General features: G+C 34.1%; 1 non-coding gene across 1 annotated transcript; it reads right to left on the reverse strand.

Annotated features, from left to right (window-relative positions):
• Positions 1-2,196: 2,196 nt before the first annotated feature.
• On the reverse strand, positions 2,197-2,413 carry LOC137401262 (small nucleolar RNA U3). The gene has a single exon (XR_010979309.1). It is a non-coding gene; the product is annotated as a small nucleolar RNA U3 (small nucleolar RNA).
• Positions 2,414-19,409: the final 16,996 nt, after the last annotated feature.

Consider the following 19,409-nt stretch of genomic DNA (forward strand, 5'->3'; position numbering starts at 1 on the left):
TGTTTTCCACTCTCACAAAACTTTCCTAAAACATTCAACTTTATTCAACATCAAACATTACAAAAAAATAAAATATACAAGAATATGTGAAAGATTTTTAATCAAGATGCATTGTTTTGCAATAAAAATGAAGCAATTAAAATTAACTAATCTGAAGAAACTCAACAAGATATTTTTTAACCATGGTACAAAATGATTGTTAACCAAAACAAGACGGAAGACAAATTTTATCGCATTATCTAAGCCCACAAATGTATGAGGTGATATCACATGCATGGGTTCTTCAGCATTGTACACATATGACTACAATTTGCATGATTGTTTATAACTACAATCAAATACTAAATATTACAAAAGCTATTGGACTACTTGATATTTTTGCAGATACCGTAAGGTAGAAAACACCAAAGTCACAAATATAATACCCGAAATTACACACATTTATAATATTCAACAGATATGTATAACTTACTTCAAAAGGTCAAAGTAAGCTATGAGTTTTGTAGCCAATCTAATGAAGTCTAAAAGAGTAGCTATACATTTAGAACCCTGTAGTTATTGAATTTTTCAGAAAATTCTCACAATTGCATCAGCACTTAATTCAGCACGCTAGTAGCTGTTCAAACCAGTTTAATTTATATGATCTAGTTATCCTACCTATGAACACACTTTTTGTGTTTAGAAAAACCTCCACAACTGATATGTTAATTTTTGTCCCCTTTCAACAAAAAAATGTTGATTGCGTAAATTTATAGACGATTATAGAAATGGATCATAATAATAATAATGGAGTACTTGGGTATGTTGAACATCAAGGAGGAGGATTAAACAGAGTTCAGTTTTCTGTCCTACTAAGATCAGCAGCAGTACTGAAAAGGTGTTGGACATTGTAGGTTAAGGGCTTTAACCAGATATCAACAAAAACTGGTTGAAAAGCTGAGGAAAAAACTCATTTTAATAATAATGATACTAACAATGCTAATATTAATACTAGTATTAATGCTAGTAAGTGTAGTTTGAAGCACCATGAAAAAAGGCTACCATGCATTATCTGCCAGTGTGGTCAGTCAAGTCAGGCACCATCATTAGGGGATTTTCTGAGCCGTAAAACATTGACTTGTGCAGCCATCACTATAATAGATTGTACTGCTACGATCAAGGTTCTATAATATTAGGTGACCAAGTTTGCTGCACTCAACTTAATAGACTATGGCTTGAACAGAAGTGAGGGTGACTCAAGAATTTGTATGAATAATTTAACGTCTTGTCAATGCACCTCAACTACCACCATAAACTACCACCATAAACTACCACCATCATAAACATATGGTGAGTTTGCATGATTGAAAATTGACATGATATTATTGTTGAAAATATAATGTCCAAGCATCACTGAATGATTTTCTTAACTACACAGTATAGCATAACCAGAAACAAACGCGTATTCTACATCAATCTTTTGAAGTTGAATGCAGCAAATTCTCAGCCTAGTGATAACAGTTTTTGTAAGAGTGTTAGCGGTCATGACATAGAGTAGAAAATTTTTGTTTAAAAAGTTGTATTCACTGAAGCTTTGTCTGTTGATCTGATAAATAGTTTTGAAAGTTCCATTACCTACTGCAGTAATGAGATTTTTATTGGCAGTGTAAGTGTAGAATTTGCAGAGCTCAAATGTGCATAACCTAATTTGATCTGGTGATTAATAAAGTCAGCAACGATCAGCCCACTAAATCGTGAAGCATAGACACGATGTCTTTTAAAAGTTTTATTTATATGTAGTTTCTGAACAATAAATGGATATCTGCAGGATCAGAAAATTTGAGAGGATTACCAATGTCTCCCTTAACATGACAAGTTATTGTGAAGTAAGTGTGAGAATTAAATGTTTGTTAACTGTGTATGCAATAGATCAGTAATAAAAAGAGGTGCACCATTAGGTGAAACTAGTAGAGGTAATCCTCTACTAGAAATATTACTAAAAATAAATTTTGTAAAATAAAATTGCTTTCTCACAAAGAACAAAATCTTACATGAATACTTGACAAGAGGATTTTTTTAATGTCATTCACTCGTAGTGTACTCCTACATGATACACTTGGAGTTGGTCTGTGTTTATTAAGTACTAAAGACAGACCAATTTAACAGATAAGCAGCGTATTGCTCTTTTGATTGGTGATGGTTTTAGCAACTTGTAAGACCACTCAGAATATGCTAGTTCCATCCTCTAACACAAGAGCTAGAGAAACGATCTTCAATAGCAGTGAGCAGTCAATACAGTGAATGACACTCAAAGCCCGCTTCACGCTCAGGAACTAGCATTGTTCCTCCTCATCGTGGTTTGGGTTAGGACACAACATGATGTTGAGATCCTTGCGATTCATACTATAGAAATGATCCCTAAGAGTATGATCTTACCTCTACTACTGATGGAGCAATTATTACTAGTTACATTTAACTAGTTCATTCCAGTGCCAAATCAGTATCAACATATTTTAGTTATCAGTAAACAAATTTACTAATTCAATGTTTATAAATAACCCAACTGAGTCAGAGTAAATGAAACAATAGCCAAGTAGGTAAGCACCATTGCATTAAAACGATTGACCACAAACACTAATTAAGTAGGTGGCAAGGGAGACAAATCGTCATCAAGTAACATTCTTCTCTCTGTATTGTCTAATATACCTCTAGGTAATAGTCTTTCCTAGGTTTTCTGGAATGCTTTGTAAGCTTATTAATGTGCACAATCGAGTTTGCAGCAATACTCTCACTAAAAGCCGTGATTAAAATAATATATTGAGCAACATGTTATTTTCAATTATTACTCATACTAATAAAATTAACTATTTGAATTAACTTTTTACTTAATCATAATAATGCTTGAGAAGTAGGCCCTATACTAGTTTTTGATGAGTGTTTTTTAGTAAGACTAGGAGCGCATAAAGGAAAGACAATCAATTGTTTTTCCTTCCATATGATATAATTAATAATGTGAGTGACTAAGCTGGTAGAGCGGAACCTGATTACACAACAAATCTGCTTATTCTAGCGCAGATGCACTAAAACTAATTGTGAGATAGAGTGGTAGGAAATGCTTTAATGCATGATGAGAGTTTGGCTCCTCATTTGTCTAGTTGCACCTAAACAACAGCTCTTTTACAGTGAAAAATAACACCAACTAAAAACCAGTTAATATTTCTATACTCTAATAATCCCGCGACCAAACACGAGCAGGGCGATTGGTTGGGAGATTTTTGATAAATGCACATGGGCACACAACTCACGAAAATATTTATTAGCGGCCGTCGCAAACCCTTGTACCGAAATCACATCAAAAAATTCAACCATTTTTGTGTAGAGTCATTTAAGTATAATAATGATACAAAACACATATAAACCTATTTAAATATATTACCAAGTCTTTGAAAAGTTACCGCAATATCCTAACACTTACCGATCTGATCGGATTATAAATAACTAGACAGATTAATTTGGCCTAAAATCGCCATTACAACTTGACCAACGTTTATTATTCAAAATTAAGACTGGCCAACAAAACGCCGATAAAGTCGTGTGACAGAGAGTAGAACCATTAAGTCGTGCGCATTTCACGAGAAAAACGTGCACATTTCACCAGTCTATAGCATTGTCCAATTGCCGAAGGTTTCTGTAATTAACGTAGAAGTACTGAAAAGTAATCATTTCTTCTTTGCCGATTCTACTGGACTCTGACATTTTGGACACTTATAATGAGTGCTTTGGTATTCCAACTGATGTCCAAAAGAGTGAAAGTTAAGGAAATGACGATGATATTTTTCTAATGATTCTTATATGATTATTACAATATTTAATTGTAAGAATAATTATTCGATTTTATGAGAATGTTATAATATTTAGTTATAAGAATAACGATTAGAATTTACAAGATCAGAGTATATAGTGACAATGCAATATGTTACTTTTATTACTTTTCTAAAGATTTTGTTGATGATACTATGGCTGTGCCCAATATCGCGGTACTGCCAAGTCGTTTTTAATATCCACAAAATTAAGTAATAGGCCTAAATTTTCTTTTAAATATACATCTATTTCTATGACAACCAGCTAAAATCTGTTTAGATTTTTAAATTCAACATAATCTTTTAGACATAAATACAGAAATCTAGATAAATATCACAACTTCTTGATATTGGTTGCTATGACCAATGATATACAGCCCTCCCAGCCTGTGTATATTACACAGCAGCTTGACATTTTACTTCTAGTATTACATTTTCCTATTGCAGGGGAGAGATATAAACATATAATCTTTTCCTTTCATTATTGCTGTTTGTTGTACATAATAACACCCAGTACATTACAGCTACCATTGCAGTTCTCCTACTGCACTCCAGTGCCACTTGACTCCTAATATTGCATTTCTCAACCGACAGTACCCTTTCTTTTTCCATTATCACTTTGGTGGTGGGCTGTATGACAGGGAAATTTCTAGATTCCCCCACCACCACCACCACCATAAACTACCACCATCATAAACATCTGGTGAGTTTGCATGATTGAAAATTGACATGGTATTATTGTTGAAAATAGAATGTCAAAGCATCACTAAATTATTTTCTTAACTACACAGTATAGCATAAACAGAAAAAAACACGTATTCTACAGCAATCTTTTAACATTGGATTGTAACGGATTCTCAGCCAAGTGATAACAGTTTTTGTCAAGAGTGTTAGCAGTCATTACACAGAGTAGAGAATTTTTGTTTACAAAAATATCTTCACTGAAGCTTTGTCTGTTGATCTGATAAACAGTTTTAAAAGTGCCATTACCTACTGCAGTAATGAGACTTTTCTTGGCAGTGTAAGTGTAGAATTTACAGAGCTCAAATGTGCATAACCTAATTTGATTGGGTAATTAGTAAAGTCAGCACTGATCATCCATCTAAATCTTAAAGCACAGACAGGAGCCTCTTAGAAGATTTATTTATATGTAATTTCTAAACAATAAATGAATATCTGCAGGATCAGCAAATTTGAGAGGATTACTAATGTCTCCCTTAACATGACAAGTTATTGTGAAGTGAGAATTAATTGTTTGTTAACTATGTATGCCAATGATCAGTAATAAAATGAGGTGCACCATTAGGTGAAACTAGTGCAGGTAATCCTGTGGCAATAATCCTGAGTGTTGCATACATAAAAATTTGTAAAATAAAATTGCTCTCTCAGAAAGAACAAAACGTTATATGAATACTTGTCAGGGAGATTTTTTAATGCCATTTACTCGTCGTTTGATACACTTGCAGAGTACAGTGCACCCGCAGGATATGGTTATTTGATTTAGCCTACAATGTGAAACCAATGTTTTTTGTCTCTTCTCTATGACATTTTTTGCTAAGTGACATTAGCAAATACTTATCTTAAAATTCAAATTTGATAATCAATTGTTTAAAAACGTTAGCATAACAAAACCGTCAAAATGCTTCAAGGATAAAATGCTTGCTTTCTTTCAGCTCAACGTTTCACCTTGTAACTTCTATGGACAACAAAACCTGAAGCAGATATAGGATAAAGTTACAGTACAGTTTATCAAAATACATACTAAACTTAGCTTCAGATTTTTGTTTAGTCTTTCAGTCATATCAAATGTTAAATCATTCCATGAGGCTATAAGCCATTTTCTCGTGTCATTCTCCTGAAGCACAAGTACAATTCTGTCATTATTCATTCCGTTCAAACTAAAATGGCATCTGCAACCCGCTGTTCAGATTGCTATAAACTGTCTCAAAGCCTTTATTAAGAGCCTGAGTTATAAAGTTGAGCAATTAGCTGTTGTGAATAATTTTTCTCCCTCCACAAACAGTGGATAATATTTAGTATACCTGTGAAACAGTCGTCTCAACAAATACTCAGAGCTAGATACATATGTTTCAAATATTCTAGTTTGACGCAAAGTTTTAAAATACCTACTTGGTCACTTTCATCTTTTCATTACTAACCACAAAAAATATTTTCCAACTGGATTAATTAAAGCAGTCTAAAGTGTTCTTTTTTGTGGTTAGTAATGTCAATAGCACCCTGAGGGTCATCCATTAGATTGAATGTAGCTGCTGCACTTGCCTGCATTGTTGTTGTGACAGGAGCAGTAGTAGGCTGCTCGTCTGTGGTAGGATAATTCATAATGAATAGACCCAGTCACTTCTCCACACTAAACTACTGTCACCATGTAGTGTTTTTGTGCAGAGAAGATGCTAGCCAATGGTTTATGAATAAAATATTGGAACAATTTGAGTTGATGGTTACCCTATTCCTATGACCGACAAAAAGTGTTAGAGCATTAAATTTGGTCTATACCGGAAGTGATAATAAAATCAAGTAAACTGTGTTATTAGGCTGTTTTAGACTGTTATAAAGACTTGCTGAATATAGTTGCAAATATAAGATATAATTCTCTCTGGTCTAGTGTCGAGATGTGTCGAGATGTGTCGTTGAATACGGTTAGTCTTTAGTTTTGGGGTACTCAGTTGTATGTACTTCACATAACGCCAGAGCTAAAATCACAAAGGTTTTTTGGTTCAAGTTTTTTTTTTAATAGAGTCGTGTAAAAAGTGTGTGTAGATATTTCCTCAAACCTATGCAATAATGTTTAAACTGCAAGCTTTTTGATCACTAGTAATATTTGCTTTTTTGCTGATGAGATTCAAAACTTTTGATAAAGCTGTTCAAACTGTGTGCATTGAACTTTTCAATAAAAACTTTATCAATATTTCATTGGAACCAGATACATGCCATAGTAGCTAAAACTAAAGTATTTTTGAACATTTTCATTCCTTCTCATTATTACGTTATTGGATGGCAAAACACATTTTACTTACATGTATATTTGGCTAATAATAATGTTAGAGGGTTTCTAACACATTATTTAGTTTTTGAAAGACAAATAAAATTTTCCAACAAAATCAGGTTTAGATGTGTAAGTTGACCTACATATACTGAATGTTGCTTGAAACTTCAATATTTCTGAACAAATTTTTTTATTTTCAAAGTGCCATTTTTGTTGTACTGCAAACATCTCGTGTCTTGCAGCACTGAGTGCTCAAGATACTAAAACGTGTGAAAACTACCCTTCTACTGTTAGAAAGCAGGCAAACATGGCTAGCTCTGCCATGGTATATGCTCAGCAGGTTTGGGTACGACTTGAATACTTCATTGTCGGTTTTTTCCTCACATACATGTAACGTTATGATTTAGAATAAACTCACACAATGAAACCCTTGTCAGCTCATAGTCCCTATATAGCAATAGTGGCATGAGGATACAATTATTGTTTGTTTGCGTAATTACAATATTAAAAAACGCTGGTTTTTATAAAATATGAATTTAAAATGGTTTACTTGACATAAGTGTTAATAGTGTTGTGGAATGTGATCCACTGAGAGCTGAGCCTAGGGCTGAGCTAAGCCGAGCCGGGCTGTGCTCAGTCAGGCAGAATAACGAGGTGAGAGTTAAGAAAGTCAGAGCCAAGACAAGCCGAGCTGAGTAGAGCCAAGCCTAGTAGAGCCAAGGCAAGCCCAGTCTATTGGAACAAGAGGGGGGGGGGCTACCCACTATATAAGCCTGAGCATTTGTGTTAAAGGGCAGAGCTGTTCTGGGCCTGTTCATTGCATGTGCTTAACTATTCTTTCACTCTTATGAACAAAGCAGAAATACATGTACATGTATTAACTTATGCATCGAGTCTTATACTGGTGGAGTAAGTAAGGGTGGCACAAAACCTTTACAATACTAAATTAATGAGTTGTTATACAAATACCTCTTTTATTGAAATGACAAAAATATAACGACACTGACTGCTAAAAGCTCTGTCTGCAGCATAAGCCCCTTTCCATATATAAATACAGTGAATTGTTGCAGTCCACAAATAGAAAAATAAATACATGTAAATTGTTTACAAGTTAATTTCCCAAAGGAAACAAGTATGATTATTGCATCATCACTTTCTTTTGTTTAATTAGTTAGAGTGTTAATTTAAAACTATAAAATAGAGTGAGAGTTAACTTCATATAAGTTAACTATTGATAGTATGTTTGCAAGACTGCTGTAATTAGAGCAGTACTTCTATGAATGCTCAAACACCAATATTTCAAGGTAGGAAACAATCATGAACAACTTATTAATACGCCAAAAGTATTAATAGTTGAAGTTCAATGAAGTTCAGTATTAGAGGGGGAGGGGGTAACCAAACTCTTTGCTAATTTAAAATACATTGCAAGCAATCATGCCAAGCTTATCGAATCAATTTACACTTAGAGATAATTCTCACAGAAATATACTTAATAGGTTAATACATTATACGCTATAATACATAGACATAACAATTTCGGGGTGCAAAACTAGTAAAGAAATTTTATAAAAAGCCATTTTGAAAACATTAAAAGGCTGCCTTTTGTTAAAGTTTCCACTAAGATTTCTGATTGGAAGTGACAGCTTTTATTAATTTGCATCTCTTTTCTGTTTATATTATTGTCCTTATAATTAATGGGAAGAGCTTAGGCACACTTCTACAAGTTACACTAATGATCGCCAACTTTGTAATATATACCAAATATTTATGGCAATCTGCTCTTTAAATGGTGTGGAGCATAATTCAATTAGAACGTATTAAATTATATGAGTTAATAGTTTTAGTAGTTTCAATATAAATATTGTCGAGGCAGGTAAAAAAGTAGGAATGCAAACTTATAGTCTCTAAAGGTCTTTTGTTCATCTGTTTCCGTTTTTACTTAATATTTCATTAAAAGGAAGCTGGCAATGCTATGGATGATAGAAAATTCCTATAGTCAATTGGGGTAAGTGCACCATTGGGACAAGTGCACCAGCTGTTGATATTTTATCAGCTAATCACTGCATAGCTGTTTCTGAGCCTCATGACTATTACTAGCCTGTCTTGACAAGCTGTTGTTATTGCGTAGTTGTCCCCCCGTCGAGCGGCGAGCAACAACAGCTTGTCACAAGACGTACTGCACCTGATGCATCAGCTGCACTTATAAGGAGTTGTTCTCTTCCGTCTACGCGGCTGGGCCGCGATGTTATGTCGGTCGCTCCATTGGTAATCATAACGGATTTCACGCAAAAATTTCTGTAGAAAAAAACAAGATTACAACGTTTAACCAAAGACCAGTTTCTGCGATAAACTTTAGTAGAACTTAAGAATAAAATAAACTCAAAATAAAATCCATAAGAACAAATAAAACTGACTGATACAAAAATAGAAATAAAACTGACTGAGCGCACAAATAACGACATGTTTAGTCGCTGTTGTTGCCTAAGTTCTCAAATTCTAATAAAGTTTACTGGAGAGAGGGGTCGCCAGTTAAACGTTCTTATTTTAATTTTTCTACATAAATTTTTGCGTGAAATCCGTTATGATTACCAATGGAGCGACCTGAATAACATCGCGGCCAAGCAGCGTAGACGGAAGAGAACAACTCCCTATAAGTGCAGCTGATGCATCAGGTGCAGTACGTCTTGCGACAAGCTGTTGTTGCTCGCCGCTCGACGGGGGACAACTACACAAAAACAACAGCTTGTCAAGACAGGCTAGACTATTACCCATGATCCTCTACAAGAAGCTATAGTACCTCCATGCTGGATTTCCAAATTTTTGTAATGTAAGCAACCAAAAGGTAAATGCACAATTTAATTAGTTGGCTATAAATTTAAAGCTGTGTTCTGATGATTTTATAACTTTTATACTAGTGAATATTTGTTTTGGCTAACTATTGAGTTTAACTGGTGTCTATCCATAGTATACTTTGTTTATTGTTTTAATCCCAACAAACAATTTTGTGTCATTTCAACTGTTTCAACTGTCAATTTCATTTGTCCCTGGTAATTTTAGAGACAGGTGCAAGTGCACTAAGTGTATTGGGAAGTGCACCACCATGATGCACTTGCCTCGGCTTAATAATATTTTATAAAGAGCAACTTAGTATTGATAGATAGTCACCATTGAAGCTGTTGAATATTATTATTATGATGGCTCCAAAAGTAATTTAATGTTTTTTTGCTTTCAGACTCAAAGATGGTCTGCAACTATGTTTGAAAGACTAATAAATCTGGAAACAGCGCTCGACAAAATATGAACAAAGCAACTATCTACAAAGATATGTTTACAGGTTTATAAAATACCCTGAACAAAATTGAGAAACTACAGTAGTTAGAAAAAAGTAGAGTTGCTGTTGTTGGAGGAGGTGGGAAACCACTAGAATTATTGATTGAATTATTGATTGATTAGAAGAATGATCGTGCTGATGTAATACAGGCTATGAGTGCAAACGGTTGCGGTTTAAGCCGAGATGAGATCCGAGATGTTGTTCAGAAATATGTGTTCAAAAATAATGTGAAAACTCTCTTTGAAAACAACAGACTTAATGGAGACTGGTGGCTAAAGTTTAAAAAGCGCCATACTGTCTCTCTATCTTGAAACCACAGGCCCTCGAGCATGCTCGAAAGCGCCAGACATATCCATACATAGTTTATGAGTTCTATCATCTCCTAAAAATCACTCTAAAAGATTTAGGTTTGGAGAATAAACCAAAACGCATATGGAACTGCGATGAGACAAATTTTAGCCTTGATCCAACACAAACTAAGGTTGTAGCCGCTAAAGGAGCGAAGGCATGTCGTATTACCACTGCAACTGGCAAAGAGAATACTTTGGTATGGCTTGTGTGAATGTTAATGGTGACAAGATGCCACCAGTTGTTATATTATTGGAAAAAATCTTTGGGATAGCTGGATTCCAAAAGTCAGGAGATTGGTCAAATACATCCTATGCAGCCTCTGCTAATAGATGGATGACAAACAAACTTTTTCTTAACTAGTTTACAAAAATCTTTGTTCCCTATGTCAAAGGTAAAATCTTTCTTGCTTATATATGATGGCCATGGCAGTCCTGTTACAGTTGATCTGATAAAAGTCGCCCAAATAAATGGAATTTTCATCCTCAAGCTTTCAGCTCAAAGCTCACATATTCTACAATTTTTGGATGTGGCATGCTTCTGCTATCTCAATACAAAATGTGATCAAAAGTTGACAGTGTGGCAAAAACTACACGTTGGTTCACAACCTTGAAAGCCAAATTTGCAAAGCTTTTAGGCAATGTGTTGGCCGGAAGGACTGGAATTTATGATGGAACAATCGTTAGTGATATCAAAGTCGACCATTTTGCTGTGTCCCACAAAGTCTTTGACAAAAATATTTAGAGAGCTTCTACCAGCACATTGTGTCTAACCGGTCTTCAGCGGTTAAAGGAGCTTCTGCAAAAGCTAATGACCAGCCTAGTTCAAGTCATGGTAATGAAAATACTATCAAGCAGTCTAGCACATCTCATGATTAAGTGACAACTAGTGAACTGCCCATTTTCCAGTAAGGTTAAAGCAATGTCTAAAACCACCAGTCATGTTAAAGCAATGCTTAAAACAACCAGTCTTGTTGAAGCAATGCCTAAAACCATCATTCATATTATAGAATCTCCTAAAGTATCTGACACCCACCTTCTGGTTGAGAATGTATTAACTTCCACTGAGAATGTATCGGCTACAGTTTCATTCGAAAAACTTCTAAACACAGTCAAAAGTCAACGTGCTAACATTGCATTGAAACATCGCAAAGTTACCAGTGGTGCAGAAGTCATTACCTGTAAATAGGTTGATACTAGAATAGTAAAACTATTGGCACCCAAAATAATAAAACTAACGCAAAAAAGAGAAGAAAAGTCTCAAGTTCTCAATCGTCATCTGATGAGACTGACCCAAGAGAAATAGTATTGGATGATAGCCCAGATTCACCTAGTGAAGCCAAAGATGATGAGGGACCCCAAAACCTAATGCTATCGGAAATTTTGTACTGGTTCTCTTTGCTGGAAAACATTAGGTTTGTCATTATGTTGGACTAATCATCGACAAGCCTGATGCTTTAGAGTACTCTGTTAAGTACCTAAGATTCAAAATGCGCATAAGAGTGTCTTTGTTCGGCCAGAACAAGAGGATATTTTGCTCATACATGTAGATGCTGATGCTGTAATGATGACACTATCTATACCAACCATTGGCTGCTGGAATGTAGTCATTTTCTAAGTTGACTGCTCAACCTTTAATACGGAATAGCTCGGTTGAAGCAAATTTAATATTTAATACTTGAAACTACATTCAGTGAACTCATTCGTCCAAAGCAGTTCAGTTATGTAATCACTGTTGTACAAATAATATTTTCCATAACCAACATATTTGCTTATTTTAGTAAGTACAATCATAATATTATACTGTATAATCACATTTATGTTTTGTTTAATACAATAAAATTTGCAATTCATGAAACATTTTCTCTAGAATCTGTTTTGTATAATTTTTAATGATATAAAGCCATCTATTAATAAATACACAGTTAGACACATCAAATTCTAATACATACGTTTTACATTTATATATATACTTCTCAAAGTATGTCCGTATGTCTGTCTGCATTCCGACTATAGCTATTATTAGAATAACTGTAGATGGACAACAATGCTGACACAATGTCATGGAGTACCGTCATTAGAAGCCGAGCAGCTTACTGGAATTTTTTCATTGGCAATGTGCCAGGCTAATAGCTTGAAAGTTACAGTTGTTTGACAAAGTTTTAAAACCTTTACAATTGTTTTTATTTTTCTCTTGATTTGCTTCATCTACACAAAACACTTCTCTCATGATATGTAGTTTGAAAGTTAGAATGGGAAATGTTGTTATACGTTAGATATAAATCAATTTTCTGTCCAGACTTTTTATTACCTGGGCAACGCTGAGTAGCACAGTTAGTATTAACATATAACAGGGCAGGGCAAGTGCATCACCCAGGCACACTTGTAGTTCCTCATCATAGGAGACAGTTCAATCTCATTTCAAGTTCTCCCAATCTCTGTAGACTTCCTTGATATATTTTTGAGCTAGACTAGCTCAAATCTGTGGTTCACTTGAGTAAAACTGTTCACTTGCATTGCAATGGTATAAATCTGCTAATTAAAAAAATTCTTATGTTCAATAAGATCAATATTTCAGTGGTGTGGTACAAGCTCATACATCTTTTTTCTCATTCTCATTGAATTTTATTTAATTGCAATCTCAGCACTTTGGTACATTTGCCTCTGTTTATTAACTAATGTATAACAATAGCAAAAACGGCTAAGTAGTGCATTCAACCCTGTATATAGGGTAAATACACAACTTAAACACATTTTTAGCGCCTCATATCAAGCAGTGATATTTAATTAACAATATTTTAGTGCTGATATTTTTGCTCAGAACATTCTGGAGTTTTACAATGTTCAATATTAGAAACAAATATTTAATTAAAGCAAAGCAGTAGGACTGCGAAGTCGGATTACCCTTTTGTGGTGGTGTACTTACTCCACTTGACCCTATGTGATTTATACTGTTAGAATTGCTGACTGATTGCAATACATCTAGATGGTAATGGTTCTATAAAATAACCAACAAAAACTAGTTTGATGATTTGTTCATTGAGTTGTTTGTAAAACTTTATGCAAACGTGGTATCTCTTCAGTGCCTGAACTTAAAGCATTTGAGGCAAAATATCATCTGGATACAAAAATGATATAATATATTTGAAATTCTCAGACAAAATTTGCATTAGGATTAGAAAAGTTTTTTATAGTGCGTGTCATTCTCTACAAAAATAATTATGTTGAGGATTTATGTGAAAAAATGTTTTTGTTACTTGTCAACATTTCAAAGTTCTTTTCTCTTAAAGTTTCAATTTCATTTAAAAATTTTTAATATACACCTGAAAAACTGCATAATTGGTGAGTTACTTATTTCTATGTAGTTCATTATATTTTATTCAAAAAAAATAGACGTGATGCTGTTTTTATAGTTTCAAGAATAACTGGTGAAATTGATAAAAAATTGATGATTTTGTGAACAAATAACTAAACATATTTTATGCAGTCTTCTATTACATTTAATATGCATTTTGGAGGGTTGTAAACTATGGTAACTTTTATACCTAAGTCTAATTTAATGTACATGTAGGTAGGAAGCTACTTGGGAAATGCTGGTGACTCTTTGAATCACCAAGATGAACAAAGGTTTTCAACACTTGACAATGACAACTATTCCAAAGAAGACAATTGAGCTTTTCAATCCAAGTATAAATATGAGTGTTTAGTAGCGCTAGTTACTACAGCGCTGTTCTTAAAGTAATGTAACGTCTCGAAGATTTGAGCATAAACATGCATACATAATTTAACTACAGTGTGTATCTGTTCCTATTACGTTACAACATCAAAACTATATATCTACAAAAAGAGCTCATTATCTGGCAAGGTGCATTGCCTTGTTGAAAGAACCATCCTTCTTGGAACAATATCACACAGATAGAACCATTTGGTTTTCAAGCTCTTCACCATATTTTTTGCATTCATGGCTACCTCAACCACATGCAAACATACACTAGCAGCAAAACTTCTCCATATCATTATGGAGTTTGGGTGTTTCATGGCTGGGAGAATTATACAGTTAGGTTAGTATTTCTCACTTGGTCTTCTACAAACCAAATTGTTGCCACTGTAGTTAAACCAAAAACTAAACAGTGCTAACAGCCAATAAGCAGTACTCTTGCTCATTTTGCTTTAATCCATAACTAGAAATATTTGCCCAACACAGCTTTGCTTTCCTCTCGAGCTGTGTCAAAAGAAGTTTTTATTTTGCTTTGCGGTCATAAAGACCATTTCTAAAGAGGGTATTTTGAATGGTTGATGGTGCTAATACTGTGCCTGTAGATTATTTTATTTCTTTACTCATCTCTACACTGGCTGACCTTCTGTTTAAAAAAATCTTTTTAGTCAACACTTCCACAATTTTTATTCTGTAGTTCTTCTTTTTCTCTCTACCACATCTCCCGTTTACTGTACCTGTTTTCTTTTATCTTGTAATGATATTTCTAGCAATTGATTTTGGTTAACTTTTGCAGCAATTTTTCTGGGAGATTTTAAAGATTTGTTCGGGTGAATGATAATGGCACGCTTCTTACTGGTGAGATGTTTTCCCATTTTAGCCCTGTGTAACTGACAACTCCTTTGGTACGCTTTTTGTACTTTCTTGGCACCAAGTCATAGCTTTGTGTACAAAGTAGTACTATCAACAATGTTTGTCTCCTGGAGTTGCCAAGCTAAACAGCATAAATTAGATTTTACTAACAAAAGAGAAAGGAGAGAAAACTGGATTGTTTTAGTTAATATGATCACAGGATTAGTTTCCAAAGTCTTAGTAAAAGTCTCATAAATTGATTTTATTAAATTTTAAATGAGATAGAGAAAAAAGGTGAGCTTTTTTTGCTGATCAATAGATTTTACGTAGCATCACTATGAAAATATGTCACAGAGAGTTTTCAAAATTCAAAGCACAATTTTGCTTTGAAATGCAAAGGTGTCCCATTATTCAAGAACCTCACTGTAGCTTATGAATAAGAAACGTCAAACAACTACTTAGAAATAATATTGAAAATCATTAGCATTTGCCTTACTAAGGCCTCAAAAGTACACCTATTACCGCCAGTGGTAGAAATATATGGTTTATTCAAAAAGTTTAGCTCTTCACAAAGTCTTAAGAGATTAACATACTTTCAATGTATTAGGATTTTGCTAATCTTGTTTGATTGTTGTGTTCAAACCAGCAAAATTCTGCATAAATGTTTAACTTTATTCCTTACATCCTTGCTACTAAGTTAGCAGAATGGTGTGGTCTGTAGAAGTTTTTTAAAGGAAAACAGTCAGTATGTGAATATATTGTCACACTGTGATACTAGGGAAATGTATTTTAATAAGTGTATGAAACAAACAGCAGTAGATGAATGATTAGATAGCTAGTTCAAATAGTACCTGCAAAATTTAGGCTGCAAAAATAGAGGCTGCAAAATTTGTGCTCTCTCTGTTGCTTTTTTTAAAATTTGAAATAATTCTGAAAAGCAATGGGTAACAAGTCAAAAAAGAGGAAAAAGCAATCTTCTGAAACTAATAAAGAAGGGCAGATAGACGAACTGGACAGTCAGACTTCTGAAGAAGAAACAAGTGGAGTATTAAAATCCAATCAGCTGCCATACATCTTGTCCAGGATCAAATCTCTTCACAAGAAAATAGATCATGCCGAAAGGACTAAAACTACCTACGACATTCTGGGTAAGCCTGAAAACCCACAGATAGTAATAAATTGTACTGCTGCCGGTTATGAGGTTTTCAAACGTAGTTTCGTGGTTCACCTTTCATCTAACTATAAAGTGGAATCGATCAAGGAGAATATAGACCATTCTGGTCTAGTAGTGCACTCGAGTGTTTCAGCCTTGTATACTGTAAATTTTTACAACACTACGAGTAGAATACTTGTGAACAAGCTTACAAATCTTGACATCTTCTTTTCCCACTATGAACAGATATTAACCAGCTTCACAGAAGATCAAGAGAAGGCTCTTAATGTGCAAATAAAAAGCAAGTGCATTGATGAGCTTTCAGCATTGTCATCATCTAATTCTCCATCATATATTCAATCAGTACCTTTGTGTCTGTCTACAATCAATCATGAAGCCTCAACAAGTGCTTCATACACTACTTCCGAAAAAGCTACAGTAACATGTAAAAACTGCTCAAAATTGAGTACTACAGTAGAATTCTTAATCACCAGAGTTGCGGATTTGGAAACAAAAATTGACAAGTTACTATCAACATCTATTTCTACAGAAAATCTTAAGGATGAATTCATCAGGTATTCATCATGGTCATCAAATCAGTTTGATAACAAACTTTTAGCTATGCAAAAATCATTATTTGATGAGCTCAAGGAACAACAAAGTTCTTATGCCGAGACAACAAAGCGAAATCTTTATCTTCAATATCAACCACTAAGGAAACATTCAGCTAATGCAACAGTGTGTACAAACCCAAAAAGTAAATCGTGCAACAAACAAAATACGCCATCAACTTCTAATCTTACCCTAATGGATGTTGATCAGCGTATTCCAGCAACAGCTGTCAAGCAACCAGCTCAATCTAAACAACAGAAGACTGCTTTTGTTGGAAACAACAACATTGGGGTTTCAATTCGACCAAACTCTTCTCTCCATAAATCATTTAATCAAGACACGGTACGGAAAGCTATAAACAGTCAGTACGGGCCAACCATCATTGAACTCGTTACTCGCTACAACTTCAAATCAAACAATCCTAGAATTATGATTTAATTCCGATCCCGGGACATCGCTAAAGGAGTTACAGATTGCTGGAAATCTGATATGTTTGATGGATCATCTTGCAGACTGTCCATTGATCCAGATTCTCTTAAAGAGAATGTAGTTATTGTTAAAGGTGTCCCACTCGATGCAGATGACAATAAAATACATCAAGATATCAAAGATACTGACCCTGATGCCTTCATAGAAAGATTGTTCAAAGATGGTAAAAGATTGAGGTCCTTGAAGATGAAATTCTCCTCTTCCCTATTCTACCAAAATGCCATCTCACATGGAATAAGTATACCATCAACTCATTGTTTATGTCACGCTGAACCTCTTAAATGATGGATCTCTCTAAAGGATTTTCCATTGCTCATTTAAATATAAGAGGTTTATCTTCCAAAATGAATGAAGTTAAGTATTTGATTTTTAAGTATAAATTTAAAGTTATTTGTTTTTTTGAGACATTTCTTGGAGCTAGACATGGTGATGATTACTTTAAAATTTCTGGTTATAATATGATAAGAAATGATAGGAACTATAACCAGGGCGGTGGCTTATTATGCTATATTCACAACTCCATTAATTTCAAGTGTTTGCATTTTGCTATTAACGAAATTGCTGCTGATAGTCTTTCCATTAAAATCATTCCAGTTATTTCGAGACCTTACATAGTGACTTTTGTTTATAGACCTCCAAATTCTACAGTAGATTGGATAACAAAATTTTCAAACTTCGTGAAAGAGTGTTACAGCAACACTGAAGAAATTTTGATACTAGGTGATTTCAATATCAATTTGTTGAACACAAAAGAAAGTTCCAATTGGAAAAGGAAAATATGTAATCCGCTGTCTTTAAAACAGCTGATTGGTGAACCCACAAGAGTAACTGTAAACTCCTCGACATTAATTGATCATGTGTATACAAATTTCTCTCATCACGCCAAGTTTTCTGGAGTACTTAAATTGTCTATGAGTGATCATAATTTAGTATTTATTGTGAGAAAATTTGGTGTTGCACATAAATCTTTTTCTCGAAAAATCACTTATAGAGATTACTCCAGATTTGTTCCTAATAATATTTCAAATAAGTTTTCCTTCATCAGTTGGAATGATATTTTGATTAAACAGAACACTAATGACATGATTAACTTATTTAATCAAAAGTTTTCTACGGCTGTCAATGAGTTGGCCCCTCTTAAAACTAGAAAAGTCAAGTCAGAATCTTTACCTATCTGGCTTGACAAAGAGGTACAGCAAAATATAAAGTTGAGAGAAAAACTGAAAAACTCCAAAGATTGGACTGCTTACAAAAAGCAGCGCAATTTTGTCACAAATCTCATTAAAAGAAAAAAACCAAAATGTATCGACGAACTTGTTAAACAGTCAAAGATTGGTGATACGCGTAAACTTTGGCAAGCTTTGAACGTGAAAAATAAGAAACCTCAAAGCTGTGACACTTGTTTGTCAGCTTCAGAACTTAACTCACATTTTGTGTCTATTGCAAGTAAACTTTCAAATTCAATTTTACCGTCATCCAATCCTTATTTGTCTTGTCAAAACACCGAGTTGAAGACCACATTTAATGAGTTTCCCAAATTTACTCCTCATGATATTGTAAAATATATCAGTAACATTCCTAAGTCCAAAGCCTCAGGCATAGACAATATTTCTGTAAAAATGATAAAAGCAACTCTTCCATTCATTGTTCCAGCATGGAAACATGCACGAGTTACTCCATTGTTTAAAGGAGGAGATAATAGCAACCCATCAAATTTCCGCCCTATTTCAGTACTCCCTATTTTATCTAAAGTTTTTGAAAAGCACTTAAATATTCACATCTACTCTCATTTGTCCAAAAATAATATTTTACATCCTTATCAGTGTGGTTTCAGAAAAAGTCATTCATGCACTGATGCTGCATGTTCATAAACTAATCTCAGATTGTTTGGATTTGAAAACCAGAGGTGAGAAGATTTGCTTGATGTTTTTGGATTTCAGCAAAGCTTTTGACTGTGTCAATCACAAAATATTATATCATAAACTAGAACTTGCTGGTTTTAAAAATAAATCGTTGCAAATACTTCAATCCTATTTTCACAAAAGGCGCCAAAAGGTCGTCATGAAT

The sequence above is a fragment of the Watersipora subatra genome, chromosome 7, assembly GCF_963576615.1.
Source record: "Watersipora subatra chromosome 7, tzWatSuba1.1, whole genome shotgun sequence".
In the NCBI taxonomy this organism is placed as follows: domain Eukaryota; kingdom Metazoa; phylum Bryozoa; class Gymnolaemata; order Cheilostomatida; family Watersiporidae; genus Watersipora; species Watersipora subatra.